This window comes from Henckelia pumila, unplaced genomic scaffold (assembly GCF_033568475.1).
Source record: "Henckelia pumila isolate YLH828 unplaced genomic scaffold, ASM3356847v2 CTG_19:::fragment_3, whole genome shotgun sequence".
NCBI classification, from domain to species: domain Eukaryota; kingdom Viridiplantae; phylum Streptophyta; class Magnoliopsida; order Lamiales; family Gesneriaceae; genus Henckelia; species Henckelia pumila.
In genome coordinates, this window is record NW_027331777.1 from 320280 (window position 1) to 338276 (window position 17997).

Consider the following 17997-nt stretch of genomic DNA (forward strand, 5'->3'; position numbering starts at 1 on the left):
TGCTGTTTGTAAAGTATCAATGCGGGTATTGAAATCCTGATTAAGATTTTTTTCACTTTGAGTGACCTTACCCGAGAGAGTGATGAGAGGTTTATCTATGGTAAGCTTATGCGACATGATTGTTTTGGATATCTGAGGAGAGAGTAGACAGTTTAGATGTAGTGACCCAATCCAAAATCACTAACTAATCAGATATTAAGCATGCAGTTATATCTTTAAAACAGAAATTAAATAAATCCAATGGAAAATTAAAGTCCAAATACAACATACACTGACAGAACAACAAGGACAAAATTAAATATAATACAACCCTATCGAAAAAGTACTTAAAAGTCATCCATAAGCACCTGAACAAAGTAAGGCTCGCAATGCAACCACTGCAGCTCAACGACCATTACCTTCGGATCCGCCCAAACTCAGACCTGCCCCATGGAATAGGGTGTCCAACACAAAACACTTGGACATGAGCATAACGCTCAGTACAGAAGTACGAATATACATATATCATGCATGCGTATGCAGTATGAAGGGTACTGGAAATCTATCCAGGAAAATTGCTCAGACAAAGCGTGATAGTTGTGTTTTTGTTGCATTTGTTAATGTCTTTGTGTGGTTGTTTTGCATTTGTTTACCTGTTTTATTTATGTATTTTGTTCGTATTGCATATTCCGTGTTTGCATGATTGGTTTCCCGATTTTGTGGTTAGGTTGTACATTTTGGCGGATACATGGAAGGAATCTTTGAAGCAATGGGAAAAGCTGGAATTTGTCTGAAAAATTGTGTCGCTTGAGCTGCAACTTTCTACCGATCGAGCGAAGCATATATTGCGAAGATAGTGGGCTGAAGAATTTTCTGTCGCTCGAGCTGCAGAATCTTACCGATCGAGCGAACTTCTTATTTTGAAAATCAGTAGGTGAAGAATTTACGCTCGCTCGAGCTGCAACATCTTACCGATCGAGCGAGCGTAGCTGTTCGGGAAGGATTTTATATTTTTGGAAACTTTGTTATTTTGGACTCTATGCTTTATTAGACTTTTAATTCCGTTTTAGAGAAATAATTATCAGACTTGGAGACTCTCTCTAGGCGGCTAGGTTTTATTCTTTCAATTTTCTCTCTAGTTTTCTTCCCTTCTTTGAATTTTTATTGATTTGGTGATGAATCGTTGTAGCTAAACCTTTATACTTGGCTGAGGGAGACGAAAACTTGATATAATTTATTCATGAGATTCGATTTGCAGTGTTTAATTATTGTTAAGTATCAATATTTGATCTGGTTTATTTCATGCGTGTATGCGAGATTTTAGGATTGGCCATCTTAGGATTTTGTTTTGCAAACTATAGCTAAATTAGAGTTCAAATCCGTAATTGTTTGAATTAATTAATTTGCGAAGCAACTACGTTTGATATTTTCTGCTGTTGAATTTATTGAATCGTAGGGTCAAGTATTGACTAGGCTAAATACAACCGCTGGTGTTTGTGTTGTCTAGGTTCGTCAGTTTTACTAGTTTGAATGCTATCGTAAATTTAAATCTAGATCGCTGGAATCCGGGTTAATTTATTGGTAAGGGTTAATCTAGAATGTTGTTTTCTAATTAGCTAAACCTAAGGTGAAACAGGAATTTGGTTTCCAATGATGAATATTTGATAGGATTAATTATTTTTAGGGAATCGATGAATGAATAATGAATATCAAGGGTGTAGTCGACCGATACCAAGTCTCATATCTTATTGATTTCTCTAGTTTAATTTTCAATCTTGCATGCTAGTGATCTTATTTATTTGAATTGCTTAAAATTTTCAGTAGTTAATCCAAATCTCAAAAACCCCCTTTTATTTATTTCCAGTATTTTAAGAACACAATTAAATTTACCTTTCCTCGTGGGAACGATCCCTATTCACACTACTACATTTTTAGTGATTATCTAATTGAGTGGGTAATTTGGGCGTGACACGATTAAGCGCTACCAAATTTTGGCGTCGTTGCCGGGGAACGGTGTTTAATTTATTGTGTTCTATTTTTTTTTATTTTGTTCTATTTTATCTCACTCTCTTCTCTTTTCTTTGTTTCTAGTTCCCTTTTGTTCATGCTTTCAGGTGAATTTGCTGAAGAGGACTTTCTTTACGACCCGGATATTGAAAGAACTTTCCATAGGAGAAGGAGAGAACTTCATAGACAACAACAAGAGGCAGCTGCTCGAGCTGCCTTTCCAGAAGAAGAAGAGATGGCTGCTAATGCGAACCTGAGTCTTAGACAATTGGGCACTCCTGATCCCAATCAACAACCTTTATGCATTACTTTTCCTACACTAGAAAATAATGCTACTTTTGAGCTTAAGTCTGGATTAATTCACTTATTACCTGCTTTTCATGGTCTTGAAGGTGAGGACCCGAATAAGCACTTGATGGAATTCCATGTGGTTTGCACGAGTATGAAGCCCCATGCAGTGACAGATGAGCAGATTCAGCTGAGAGCTTTTCCTTTCTCTTTGAAGAGTGCTGCTAAGGATTGGCTATACTACTTGCCCTCTGGTTTTATCACAACGTGGACAGAGATGAAAAGAACCTTTCTGGAGAAATACTTCCCAGCCTCTAGAGCTGCGAACATCCGGAAGGAAATCTATGGAATCAAGCAATACTCGGGAGAATCACTGCACGAGTACTGGGAGCGGTTCAAGAAGCTTTGTGCTAGCTGTCCGCAGCACCAGATAAGTGAAAATCAATTAATACAATTTTGCTATGAAGGTTTGTTGCCCCATGACAGGAGTATGCTAGACGCAGCCAGTGGAGGAGTTTTGTGGACAAAATTCTGGTACAAGCGAGGAATTTGATAGAGAGTATGGATGCCAATTCTCAACAATTTGGCACCATCAGGAATGAGCATGTACCAAGGAAGAACAACGAGGTAAATGTTTCTTCCCTTGAACAACAATTAATTGAATTGACGTCTCTTGTGCGTCAGATGGCTGTAGGGAATGGACAAACTGCAAAGGCATGTGGAATTTGTGCTGCAGTGGGACATGCTACTGATACGTGTCCCACACTTCAAGAAGAGTCAGTAGAACAGGTCAATGCTACTGGAGGATTTCCTGGACCACCACAGCGGAAATATGATCCCTATTCCAACACATACAATCATGGTTGGAAGGATCATCCCAATCTGAGATATGAGAATCCTCAAGCAAATCAATCGGGCCTCAAACACCACCGCACAATCAATTTTATAGGCCACCGTACCCTCAACAACAGCAGCGACCTCAAATACCAACACCAGGTGAGTTTCTTGAAAATATCGTTAAGGATCTTGCAACTAATACTGTAGCTTTTCAACAGAAAACAAGAGCAAGTATCTAAAACTTGAGCACCCAGATGGGACAGCTCGCCACCGCCATCAATAAGTTAGAAGCACAACATTCTACTGCTTTACCATCCCAAACCATTCCCAACCCAAGATAGAACGCAAGTGCTATTACTCTAAGGAATGGAAAGGAGTTGAAGATCAAGGAGAAAGAATTGGAGGCTTCACCCAAGGAGAAGCCACAAGAAGAACCAAATGCGACTGATGGAGAAGCATACAAAGAAGAAGCGCCAAGAGGTAAGTTTCCTCCACTTTCTGAATATAAACCTGTTGCCCCTTTTCCCTTAGCACTTAAGGAATCTAGAAAAGATGAAGGGATAAAGGATCTTTATGAGACTTTTCGTAGATGTGAGGTGAATATTCCGTTGCTAGATGCTATTAAGCAGATACCTCGATACGCGAAGTTCTTGAAGGAATTGTGCACAGCAAAGAGGAAGCAGACACTGAAGGGTTGTCAAAAAGTGGAACTTGGTGAGAACGTATCTATTGTGATCCAACGAAAATTACCCACAAAATTCAAGGATCCAGGTATGTTTTCAATCCCATGCACTATAGGGAATGTTAGACTTGAGAAGGCCATGTTAGATCTAGGAGCATCAATTAATGTTATGTCATATTCTATCTATGCATCCTTGAAACTTGGTCCATTGAATAAAACTGGAATTTTTATTCAGTTAGCGGATATGTCTAATGCATACCCTAGGGGAGTAGTAGAAGATGTATTAGTGCAAGTGAATGACTTGGTATTTCCTGCAGATTTTTATGTGCTATACATGGAAAAAGGTGATCATAATAGTCATATTCTGTTAGGCAGACCATTCTAGAAAACTTCCATGACTAAAATTGATGTTCACAGTGGCACACTCACGATGGAATTTGATGGAGAAGTTGTGAAATTCAATATCTATGATGCCATGAAATTTCCTGATAGTGATGATTGGGTATTTTCTGTTGATATTGTAGATTACTTGGCACAAGATTTTTGTGAGCATGCAGGAAAAAATGATCTAGAGGTGGCTATTGTTGCACCCATTCAGCAGGATAATGGAATTGGATTCAGCAAAGAAGTGGTAGAGATGGATGGAATTCTGAACAGTGCTCCTGAGCTACCTCAGTCAGGTAATGTCTCTTACATATCTTTACCAATCCCTAATACTAGGCGCCTTCCATCTGTTTTGCAGGCACCAGTGGTCGAACTAAAGACGCTTCCCAACCATCTTAAGTATTTTTTCCTTAGAGAAGGAGAAACATTACCAGTCATCATCTCCAATAGTTTGGAAGCCGATCAAGAGGAACAGTTGGTCAAAGTATTGCAAGAGAACAAGACTGATATTGGATGGACCATAGCAGACATCAAGGGAATCAGCCCTTCTACATGCATGCACCGAATTTTAATGGAGGAAGGAGCGAACCGCTCGCGTCAACCACAAAGGAAGTTGAATCCACCCATGATGGAGGTGGTTAAAGCTGAAATTCTGAAATTACTTGAAGTTGGGGTCATCTACCCAATCTCTGATATTCAGTGGGTCAGTCCAGTCCAGGTGGTACCCAAGAAAACCGGAATTACTATGGTGAAGAATAAGGATGATGAGATGATTCCCACCCGTATTTAAAATGGGTGGAGGGTTTGTATTGAATATAGGAAGCTGAATTCCGGAACCCAAAAGGACCACTTTTCTTTACCCTTTATTGATCAAATGATTGAAAGGTTAGCGTGTCATCCTTACTATTGTTTTCTTGATAGATACTCTGGCTATTTTCAGATTGCAATTGCACCGGAGGATCAGGAAAAGACGACATTCACTTGCACGTTTGGTACCTTTGCATATCGACGAATGCCTTTTGGACTTTGCAATGCACCGGCCACTTTCCAACGGTGTATGGTTAGTATTTTTTCAGATTTTATTGAGCATATATTAGAAGTTTTTATGGATGATTTCACTGTCTATGGTGATTCATTCGAGAACTGTCTGTCTAACCTTGCGCTTGTCCTTAAGAGGTGTGTCGAAACCAATTTGGTCTTAAATTCTGAAAAATGTCACTTTATGGTTGGGAAAGGTGTTGTATTGGGGCATGTCGTTTCATCTAAGGGCATAGAGGTAGACAAAGCTAAAATTGATATTATTCAATCTCTCCCTTACCCCACATGTGTGCGGGAAGTGCGTTCTTTTCTTGGCCATGCAGGTTTCTACATGAGATACATTCAGGACTTCGCCAAGATCGCATCCCCCCATGTGCAAATTGTTGCAAAAATATGTCCCATTTGAGTTTGATGAACCATGAAAAACATCTTTCGATAAACTCAAAGACTCATTGAAATCTGCATCAATAATCCAGCCACCGGATTGGAGCAAGCCATTCGAGATTATGTGTGATGCCAGTGACTATGCAGTTGGCGCAGTGTTAGGCCAAAAAGTTGGGAAAGCATTGAATGCTATTTATTACGCTTCGCGTGTCCTGAACGATGCCCAACGGAACTAATTCACCACTAAAAAAGAGCTTTTAGCTGTTGTTTTTGCATTAGAAAAGTTTTACTCTTATTTACTTGGTGCTAAAGTTATTGTCTATTCTGATCATGCAGCTCTTCGCTTTTTGATGCGAAGAAGGAGGCAAAACCAAGACTGATAAGATGGATACTACTATTGAGCGAATTTGATGTAGAAATCAAGGACAAAAGAGGGATCAAGAATCGAGTTGCTGACCACTTGAGTTGCCTAGTTCATGTCGATGAGGAGCTGAATTTGCGAGAAGAATTTCCTGATGAGCAATTTTTTTCAGCAAGCGCCGAATTACCCTGGTACGCAAATATCGTTAATTATTTAGTGACTAAAGGGTTTCCTTCTGAATTTTCTAAGGCGCAAAGGGACAAAGTGTTGGAACACGATCGTTCTCCGGATCGAAAAAGAAAGTGATACCCGTTGCAGCGGAAGTTTTAAAATTTTATATGGAACGATTCCATATGGGTATCAAATTCCTACGATTAAAATTGATAACATAAAATTTAAACAATGTAAATTTTACCTTAAAATCTCGAAACGAGATTATGGACACCAACAGATTAAACTGCTCTTGTTGTATATCCCAGGAACTGATGAACGAACGATTCTTCAATCAGGTCCACGAACAGAAAACTAAAACCTCTGATTGATTGCACTAGAAATCAATCAGATGTTTATCGAAGAGAATAAACAAATTTGATCTGTTAATTCGGAATGTAATTTTTAAGAAAAATCACAGACCGAATTTTCTCAAAAGGGACAGAGGATTTTCGAAAATTCCTCTTCAATTATAGAGTGGTGTTCGAAAATTTGGAGGAAGAAAAGCTTGTGATTTTCGAACCCAACTTGCTTATTTATAGATAATTTCTAGACTAGGTTAAGTTATAATTATGTTAGGACTCTAACTCCTTAGGGCTTATAATCCATAACTTAAGCCCAACAAGCCAAGCCTGTTACTATAGAAATTAATATAAAATTCATCATGACTCCGATTGATAAACCAATTTCACCAATGTGCACAGAAACCATTTCTGCACCTTTTAAAGTCAAGATAATTATTCTGAATCCGAATTCAGTGATTTCCAAAAATGCCCATCCCTATGTCATTTTAGGAAATTCCACTCCCTTTTGTTAAGAAGTCCAACTTCTCTTTCGTTAAATTTAAATCTTTAAATTTAACTATCTCAATGGGGTTTAGTAATCCATTACTTGTGTGACCCTCAATGGTTCAGGGATACAGCTAGCCGTGGGCTCACAACTCCTTGTGACTCGAAACAACAATTTCCGACTTACCCATCGAATCATGGTAAGAGCGTTTAGCAACATCGCCCCATGATTCCCTAGGTATCACTGATAGTGCCTGCAAGAACCAGTAGATTTTGGTTAGCGTACAGTACGGTCCCTTCATCCATATATCCCGATCGAATCAACAACCATTGGTACATCGAGAGTCGTTTGAGATTCGATAACTATGCAAATCATCTTGAAGATCAAATAGTGACATCGCATGAGCTACTAAGAAACCATTTCTTATAGCACATCATGTACTCTGGCCAGAGATTTGTCACACTAATATCTCCTCAGATCGCATAGGATATCCACGCTCGCAAGCATGTGGTGAATCCTTGACAACAATGCATCGACTCCTATATGTGTCATAACTGCACCCAATCCCGACACCTGATGACCACAAGAGAATCGGTAAACGAGTCAAAGTACAGTACTAGCATATAGAGTCTCAATGATGTTTCAAGTAATAAGGACTAATGGTGTACAACCAAAACCGCGGACTTTATCCACTCGATAAGTGATAACAACTTGGAAAGTCCGAATAGGGTAGTTCGATCATTCATCATATGAATATCCATTTGCATGCTTTGAACATCTCTATGTTCCATACCAATGAAACGTAGTACTCGGCATCGCAAATGCTAGTCTCAATCTTGAGCGATCCTTATCCTTATTTTCGGACGGCTTAATTGACTAGGAACATTTTAGAATATACAGTGATTATAAGATGTGTTTCATGATAGTCAACCAATGTACTACCACATCTTAAATGCACTCTAGTATATTCAAGGTCTTCATCTAAACAACAATAGTATATCACAATATAACAATATGAAGAAAGATAAAGTCAATGCCATGATAAAAGTGTAAATTATATTAAACAAAGATTGTTTTACATAGAGTCACAAAAGCCCTTAGCCACAAGTTGGCTAACCGGGCACCCACTGTTTCAATCTCCCACTTTCCCTAAAGCCAACTAGTCATACTACGTAATCCCATTGCTTCGCGATGTTTGTCAAACAATGGTCCTGGCAAGGGCTTAGTAAGTGGATCAACGATATTGTCTGCAGAGGCCACTCTCTCGACAGTGATGTCTCCTCTTTCCACGATCTCCCGGATGATGTGGTATTTCCTCAGTATGTGTTTGGATCTTTGATGAGACCTTGGTTCCTTTGTCTGAGCAACGGCACCAATGTTGTCGCAGTACACCGGGACTGGACCAACAGCTTCAGGAATTACACCCAACTCTTGTACAAAATTCCTCATCCAAACAGCCTCTTTAGCAGCAGCTGATGCTGCAATGTATTCTACCTCAGTGGTGGAATCCGCTGTGGTGTCCTGCTTGGAAATCTTCCAAAAGACAGCACCACCATTGAGCATAAATACAAATCCATAGGTTGACTTTGAGTCATCCACATCACTTTGGAAGCTAGAGTCGGTATAGCCTTCCAATCTCAATTCTCTTCCTCCATATACCATGAACATATTCTTAGTCCTTCGCAAGTACTTAAGAATGTCCTTCATGGCTTTCCAATGCATTTGACCGGGATTGGCTTGATATCTGCTCGTGACACTCAGAGAAAATGCCACATCTGGTCTGGTAGATATCATCCCATACATGATACTACATATGGCTGACGCATATGGTACGTGTGTCATTTTCTCTATCTCTTCATCAGTCTTGGGACACATAGACTTGGATAGAGAAACTCCATGACATATAGGTAGATGTCCTCTCTTGGATTGATCCATAGAAAACCTCTTTAATATGGTGTCGATGTAGTTCGCTTGAGTGAGTCCTATCATTCTCTTAGATCTATCTCTATAGATCTGTATCCCAAGAATATAGGATGCCTCACCCAAGTCCTTCATCGAGAATCTACCTGATAACCATATCTTTGTTGACTGCAACATCCCTACATCATTCCCAATGAGTAGGATGTCATCAACATAAAGTACTAAGAACGTCACAACATCCTTAACTACTTTCTTGTACACACATGGTTCCTCCGGGTTCTTGTTGAAACCAAAGTCCTTTATTGTTTCATCAAATTTCTGGTTCCAACTTCTTGATGCTTGTTTGAGACCATAAATTGATCTCTGAAGCTTGCATACCTTATGCTCGCTTCCCATAGATGTGAATCCCTCAGGCTGCATCATATAGATTTCTTCCTTAATGTTTCCATTAAGAAATACAGTCTTCACATCCATTTGCCATATCTCATAGTCATACCAAGCTGCTATGGCAATAAGGATTCTTATGGACTTGAACATTGCGACTGGTGAAAAGGTTTCATCATAGTCGACTCTTTGTCTTTGAGTATAACCTTTTGCCACCAATCGTGCCTTTTAGGTCAGTACCTTACCATCAGGCCCAAGCTTTTTCTTGTAGATCCATTTACACCCTATTGGAACAATTCCATCGGAAGGATCTACTAAGGACCAAACTTGGTTTGTATGCATCGAATCTATTTCCGACTGCATAGCTTCAAGCCATAAATTTGAATCCACATCAGAAATTGCTTCCTTGAAGCTTCTTGGATCACATCCAATGTCGGGATCACCTTGATCCCCTTCAAGAAGAAGACCATATCGAATAGGAGGTCTAGGAGTCCTCTCGGATCTCCTAGGTATAGGCGTGTCCTCAAAAGATTCTTGAGGTGCAGGATCGTTATTTTGTATCTCGGGTTCTTCTCGAATTTCTTCGAGTTCCATCATCTTGCCTTTCTTATCTATTAAGAACTCCTTCTCCATGAAGGTAGCATTCCTCGAAACAAACACTTTTGTTTCAGTAGGATGATAGAAATAATATCCGATTGAATTCTTCGGATATCAAACAAAATAACATAAAGTGGATCGACTATCCAACTTATCTCCCACTATCTGCTTCACATAAGCAGGACATCTCCAAATCCTCAAGTACGAATAATTAGGAGCTTTGCCATTTCATAACTCGTATGGAGTTTTATCCACTGCTTTGGTGTGAACATTGTTCAACAACAATACCGTCGTTTCAAGCGCATAGCCCCAAAACGAAGGTGGGAGCTCAGTGAAGCTCATCATAGATCGAACAATGTCCAACAAAGTTCGATTGCGACGCTCCGATACACCATTCAGCTGAGGTGTCATAGGAGGAGTCCACTGAGAGAGAATCCCATTCTCTTTTAGATAGCTCAAAAACTCGGTACTTAAGTATTCTCCACCTCGATCCGATCGAAGTGCTTTAATACGTCTACCTTGTTTGTTTTCTACTTCAGCCTTGAATTCTTTGAACTTTTCAAATGATTCAGACTTATATTTCATTAAATATAAATACCCATACCTCGAATAATCATCAGTAAAGGTAATGAAGTAGGTGTGACCAAATTTAGTACCAACACTAAATGGGCCGCAAACATCCGTATGGATCAAATCCAATAGATTTTAACTACGCTCAGGCTTCCCCTTGAAAGGAGATTTAGTCATTTTTCTTTTTAGGCAGGACTCACAAGTAGGTAGAGACTTAATATCAGACATATCAAACATGCCCTCTCCCACTAGCTTGTTCATCCTCCTTGAGAAAATATGACCTAGCCTAGCATGCCAAAGGTTTGCCGGGTTTTGACTATCGCTTTTCCTTTTATTTGTTGTTACCGGTTTATCAACTTAATTCATTGGAATGTCTTTTAATTTTAAGTTATATAGATCATTTTCAATTGTCCATTTCAAATCAAACATTCATTCTTGTAAATATTGCAAATTCCATTCGCAAAATTTCAAGAAAGATCTTCTCTATCAAGAATAGAAAAAGAAATAATGTTTTAATGAAATCTTGGTACAAATAAAACATCTCTCTCAAAATATAGCTTAAAATTGTTTTGCAAAATTAAACAAATGTTTTCCATAGCTTTTGGATTCAACTCTGGAACCATTCCCGAGCCTTAACTGGGTCTCATCCATCCTAAGCTTACGACTTCTTGTCATCATCTGCAACTCATTGCAAATGTGAGATATATATCTGGTATCCAATACCCAAAAATAGTATTAAGTGAAAAATTTATAAAATATATCCTTTGTAGTTCATAACTACTCGATATACATTCTTTGCAGTTGCGCTTCCAGTAACCGGGTTTCTTGCAGTGATGGCAAACTTATTTAGACTTGTCCATCTTTGCATGTAACATTTGGCCTTGAGATCATGGTCCTACCATTTCTCTAGTTCGGCCAACCTTTCCGAAGTTATATCAGCCGAGGATGTTTTCCGGAGGAGCCTTTTCTAACACTTAGAAAATCTTTTCCGAATTCAGGACAATCTTAACTCATGGAACCTTTCCGTATAGTTTGCGCCAGTCAACTTGTTTAGTTCGAGAATCGAGAATAGTGGATTACACGAATTCATTATAATGAAATACTGAAAGGAAACAGACAATAATCGATGATTATTTAATTAATTTACTAAGACATAAAATATGGCGAAATTTTATTTTATGAATCTCACTCCCACTATTTTAACGATTTCACTACCCTCTAGTGAAAACGGGAAACTGTTTTTCTTAGTGGGAACATGGAGTCCAATTAACAAACTATAGTCCCGAATAATATCAGCCAACCATTATTTTCAAAAGGTAGAGCCCAATTGCTTCCAAAGCAACCCCCATGTTTTTACCTCATGTCCAATAAGGGCCCAATAATATGACGTCGTTTATTGTGATATGTCAAGATGACCCATCAATATTAAGTTGTGATGGACGATCGCCATGTGGATCCCCAATAATATGAGCCAATCCCATGGGAGTTCCACCCAACTTACAACATGTGTCGATCCAATGTACAACTTTTCAACGGATGGGCCCCCCCAATAATATGAGCCGGACCGTATCCGCGGGTAGCATCTCATACATTGATCGTTGATGGAAGGTAGGAATATTTAAACAATATTTAAATTCCCTTTTAATCTTGATATCAATTTTAAATCATATTTAAAATGAGGGATTTTTAATTTTGAAAATTTTTGTCTCATCATGCAAATTTTGTATGCTTGCGGGATTCATACAATTTAGTCTAAACATGTATACAACAATAATATCATATATTATTTTAGGATGATCGATTCCATTACTAATCGACCCGTGGTTGCCAATCACGAGTCTAAGTCCAATCCTAGGTAATATGCAAGTATGCAATGCAATCCTATTACATTGAGCTTCCAATTTACATTTATTCGGTCTTTATTGTCTGTTGGGCCTACCTTTGTCTTCAAATCTTCATCTTCCACTAAGTCTAAAATTTACAATAAATTTCGATGACAAGCAGGGGATACATATTTAAGGGGTGGGAACGGGCCATAAACCAGGCCCACTTTTATTACATATGACAATTCATATTGGACCATAAACCAGGCCCATTAATAAATCTAACAACAATAATTAAAACCAAATGTAAACAACCTAACATACACCTATAACATTGGTCATGGCAATCGATCATCCTTATCCAATAATATTTAATTTAAAAATTAATTTATTGGATATCATGCAATGACAATAAATATAAATAGATAAAATCATATTTCATACATAAAATCTTATTTTATATATAAAATCACATTTTATCTAGTTTATCCATAAAATCATATTTTACATATAAAATCCTATTTATACATAAAATCATATTTTATTATCAATTGTACCATAATTATTAATTTTATAAAATCTAATTTAATGGATAAAATTTATAAATTTTCCAAAAATTCAAATTTATCCAAAAATCAATTTTTAAAATTTCGGACTCAAACAATTTGATCCGATGCCTCGTGGACCAATCAAAAACAATTTTCAATCGGACCAAAAACTGAAATTTCAAAAATTTCAAAAAATCAAAAATTATATTTTAAAATTTCCGGACTGCCCGGGACAATCCCGGGCAGCCCGGCCTCCATGTGGGACAGGGCTTCCCACGTGGAGGTGGGCAGCCAATCGCTGCCCGATTGCCCTGGAATTTAATTTAAAATTTTCGTTTTATTTTTCTGAAAAATCGAGGCCGGTACAATCGAATAAATTTTAATCGTAAAATCCGAGAACAACCTGGCTCTGATACCACTGTTGGAACACGGTCGTTCTCCGAATCGAAAAAGAAAGTGATACCCGTTGCAGCGAAAGTTTTAAAATTTTATATGGAACGATTCCATATGGGTATCAAATTCCTACGATTAAAATTGATAAAATAAATTTAAACAATGTAAATTTTACCTTAAAATCTTGAAATGAAATTATGGACACCAACAGATTAAACTGCTCTTATTGTATATCCCAGGAACTGATGAACGAACGATTCTTCAATCAGGTCCACGAACAGAAAACTAAAACCTCTGATTGATTGCACTAGAAATCAATCAGATTTTTATCGAAGAGAATAAACATATTTGATCTGTTAATTCGAAATGTAATTTTTAAGAAAAATCACAGACCGAATTTTCTCAAAAGGGACAGAGGATTTTCGAAAATTCCTCTTCAATTATAGAGTGGTGTTCGAAAATTTGGAGGAAGAAAAGCTTGTGATTTTCGAACCCAACATGCTTATTTATAGATAATTTCTAAACTAGGTTAAGTTATAATTATGTTAGGACTCTAACTCCTTAGGGCTCATAATCTATAACTTAAGCCCAACAAGCCAAGCCTGTTACTATAGAAATTAATATAAAATTCATCATGACTCCGATTGATAAACCAATTTCACCAATGTGCACAGAAACCATTTCTGCATCTTTTAAAGTCAAGACAATTATTCTGAATCCGAATTCAGTGATTTCCAAAAATGCCCATCCCTATGTCATTTTAGGAAATTCCACTCCCTTTTGTTAAGAAGTCCAACTTCTCTTTCGTTAAATTTAACTCTTTAAATTTAACTATCTCAACGGGGTTTAGTAATCCATTACTTGTGTGACCCTCAATGGTTCAGGGATACAGCTAGCCGTGGGCTCACAACTCCTTGTGACTCGGAACAACAATTTCCGACTTACCCATCGAATCATGGTAAGAGCGTCTAGCAACATCGCCCCATGATTCCCTAGGTATCACTGATAGTGCTTGCAAGAACCAGTATATTTTGGTTAGCGTACAGTACGGTCTATTCATCCATATATCCCGATCGAATCAACAACCATTGGTACATCGAGAGTCGTTTGAGATTCGATAACTATGCAAAGCATCTTGAAGATCAAATAGTGACATCGCATGAGCTACTAAGAAACCATTTCTTATAGCACATCATGTACTCTGGCCAGAGATTTGTCACACTAATATCTCCTCAGATCTCATAGGATATCCACGCTCGCAAGCATGTGGTGAATCCTTGACAACAATGCATCGACTCCTATATGTGTCATAACTGCACCCAATCCCGACACCTGATGACCCCAAGAGAGTCGATAAATGAGTCAAAGTACAGTACTAGCATATAGAGTCTCAATGATGTTTCAAGTAATAAGGACTAATGGTGTACAACCAAAACCGCGGACTTTATCCACTCAATAAGTGATAACAACTTGGAATGTCCGAATAGGGTAGTTCGATCATTCATCATATGAATATCCATTTGCATGCTTTGAACATCTCTATGTTTCATACCAATGAAACGTGGTACTCGGCATCGCAAATTCTAGTATCAATATCGAGCGATCCTTATCCTTATTTGCGGATGGCTCAATTGACTAGGAACAGTTTAGAATATACAGTGATTATAAGATGTGTTTCATGATAGTCATCCAATGTACTACCACATCTTACATGCACTCTAGTATATTCAAGATCTTCATTTAAACAACAATAGTATATCACAATATAACAATATGAAGAAAAATAAAGTCAATGCCATGATAAAAGTGTAAATTATATTAAACAAAGATTGTTTTACATAGAGTCACAAAAGCCCTTAGCCACAAGTTGGCTAACCGGGCACCCACTCTTTCACAAAGTGCGGAGCGATGCTAGGTATTACGTATGGGATGATCCATACTTGTGGAAATACTGCGCTAATCAAGTTATACGTCGATGTGTACCCGCGAGCGAGGTAATCCCTATCCTCACGTTTTGTCATTCATATGCATGTGGTGGCCATTTTGGAGCGAAAAGGACAGCAAGAAAAGTGTTAGATTGTGGATTTTTTGGCCGTCTTTATTTCGAGACGCTTACATTTTCTGTAAGTCATGCGCTCAATGCCAAAAGACGGGTAATATCTCCCAACGTAAGGAGATGCCCCAGCAACCTATTTTAGTTTGTGAAATCTTTGATGTTTGGGGCATCGACTTCATGGGAACTTTTCCAAGTTCATATGGATTTATCTATATATTACTTGCTGTGGATTATGTCTCGAAATGGGTGGAAGCAAAGGCCACCCGTACTGAAGATTCTCAAGTTGTTGCAGAGTTTGTCAAACACAATATTTTTTCTAGGTTTGGGACCCCAAGAGCCATCATCAGTGATAGAGGAACGCATTTCTGCAACCGAACTGTGGCTAGTTTGCTTAAAAAGTATCATGTGACGCACAGGGTCTCCACCGCATACCACCCACAATCCAATGGTCAGGCTGAAGTTTCGAATAGAGAAATCAAATCCATCCTAGAAAAGACCGTGAATCCTACAAAAAAGTATTGGAGCTTGCGTTTGGATGATGCTTTGTGGGCGTATAGAACCACATTCAAGACGCAGATTGGAATGTCTCCATATAGGCTGATTTTCGGAAAACCATGCCATCTGCCAGTGGATTTGAAACATAGAGCCTATTGGGCTATAAAAAACTTTAACATGCAGATGGATGAGAGTGGCGAGCACCGAAAGTTGCAGTTGCAAGAATTAGAAGAGATCCGAAATGATGCTTATGCCAGCTCCAAGATTTACAAGGACAAAACAAAGGCCTTCCACGACAAGATGATCTTTAGATGGGAATTCGAAGTCGGTCAGAAAGTTTTGCTCTATCATTCAAGACTTCGGTTGTTTCCAGGTAAGTTACGTTCACGTTGGAATGGACCGTTTGTTGTAACTAATGTCTTTTCCCATGGCGTAGTTGAAATTCAAAGCTTGGATACATCCAAAATATTCAAGGTGAATGGCCACCGGCTTAAACACTATTATGAAGGAGTCCAAGAACATGTCGGAGGGAGCGAGCATGATATCACTCTTGATGCTCCGCCAATTGTCGAGTGAATCATGGCATGCAGTCGAGCTATAGACTGACTATAAATTTAGCACTGACTGGGAGGCAACCCAGTGATTTTTCATTTCTTCTCCCTAGTCTTTAATTCTATTCCCCAGTATATGTGCTTTTCTTGCTTTTGATTTTTGTTGTTTTTAGAATTTGAAAAAAACCAAAAAAAGATTAGAAATTTTTCTTATGCTCGCTCGATCGGCAAGATCTTACCGATCGAGCGAGTGCTGTTTTTGGTGCAGGCAAAAAGTTTGGTTTTTTTGGCTCGCTCGATCGGTAACTTCTTACCGATCGAGCGAGGGGCTCTTTACGCGAATAAAAACACGACTTTTTTGTTTTTTTTCCTATCTCTCTTTCTCTCTTATTTTCTAAATCCCTAAATCCCCGAACCATTTCACTATTTTTTTCTCTCGTTTAATTAATTTTTCTTCCCCTTAATCCGCAGAGAATTCATCGGGGCAACACTACGATTCTCCGGGCACCATCTTCTCCGATCAATTTTGCCGGTCTTCTGTATCTTCGGGAGTTTACTCACGCCGCCAGTTTTGCCTCTCCCGGAATTTCTCCTCATCTCCAAGCATCTTCCTCGGGTCATCCATACTCTCAGTCCCATCCACCAGACTTCGTCTTCGTTTTTTTTTATTTCCCATATTTTCAAGAATCTACTGGGAGTTTGTTGCATGCCACGTGCTCGACATATTGCCTCTATTGCTGTTGTGTCATCTTTTTACTTCTACATGGGGCCTAAACGCATTCGAGTTACAGGAGAATTATCTTCTATAGGTGCGGCTCATTCTTCATCTTAGCTTGTCGGGCACTTCATGAATCAAGCGGCGCGTGATCGCTACGATCATGCCAAGGTAAATCGTTCTCCCATTCCCGAACGCGGTTATGAGATAGCATTCCGTGATAGTAAAGTCTTCCATTACATTTATGAACGAGGTTGGGTTCTGTTTTGTAAGAAACCGCCCCCCGCTGTCGTCCCTATTGTTCGTGAATTTTATGCCAACGCAGCGGAGAGGACGGATAGTAAAGCAATTGATATAGAGTGGCCGATAAATGTGGGACATGTGATTCATAGCGAGATTCGGTGGTTGATCACTAATGTTACCGTGGGTCTTTATTTTCCAATGATTATCACTGCCTTGTGTACCCGAGCCGGGGTTGAAACTCGCCCCGATGAAGAGTGGTTGCCACCGATGAGAGCCCTCGATGTGGCCAGCATTCGTGCCAAGGGGGCATATCGCGTGAAGCAATTCATACGGGACGGTCATTTTCAACAACCCCCAGCACCACCACGATCGCCTCCACCTCATCGTTGCTCCCAAGCAGAATCCATTCGAGAGTTAACCGCCTTTGCTCATCATCAGGATGCTGTTAATACGGTGGCGGCTCACAACGCTCAAGCTCTTGACTCTCTCATGCGGGGTATCTCTTTGCACTTGGGTATCGATATCTCCGCCATTCCTGCTGCTTTGCCGTATCCACCACCTTACCCGTTCCAGTATGCCGCTCCTCTCCTTCCTCCGGAGGCTGAAAAGGAAGACGCCGCTGGCCATTAAACTAGGGGAGTTTCGTTTTACATTTGTGCATTGCATTGTGTTTAGTTGTTTGCTTGTGTCTTGTGTTTTGATGCATTGGGGACAATGCTTAGTTTAAGTGTGGGGGGGTTTTG

General features: G+C 39.1%; 1 pseudogene; it reads left to right on the forward strand.

Annotated features, from left to right (window-relative positions):
* The first annotated feature begins 523 nt into the window (after positions 1-523).
* Positions 524-17128, forward strand: LOC140870741 (uncharacterized; annotated as a pseudogene).
* Positions 17129-17997: the final 869 nt, after the last annotated feature.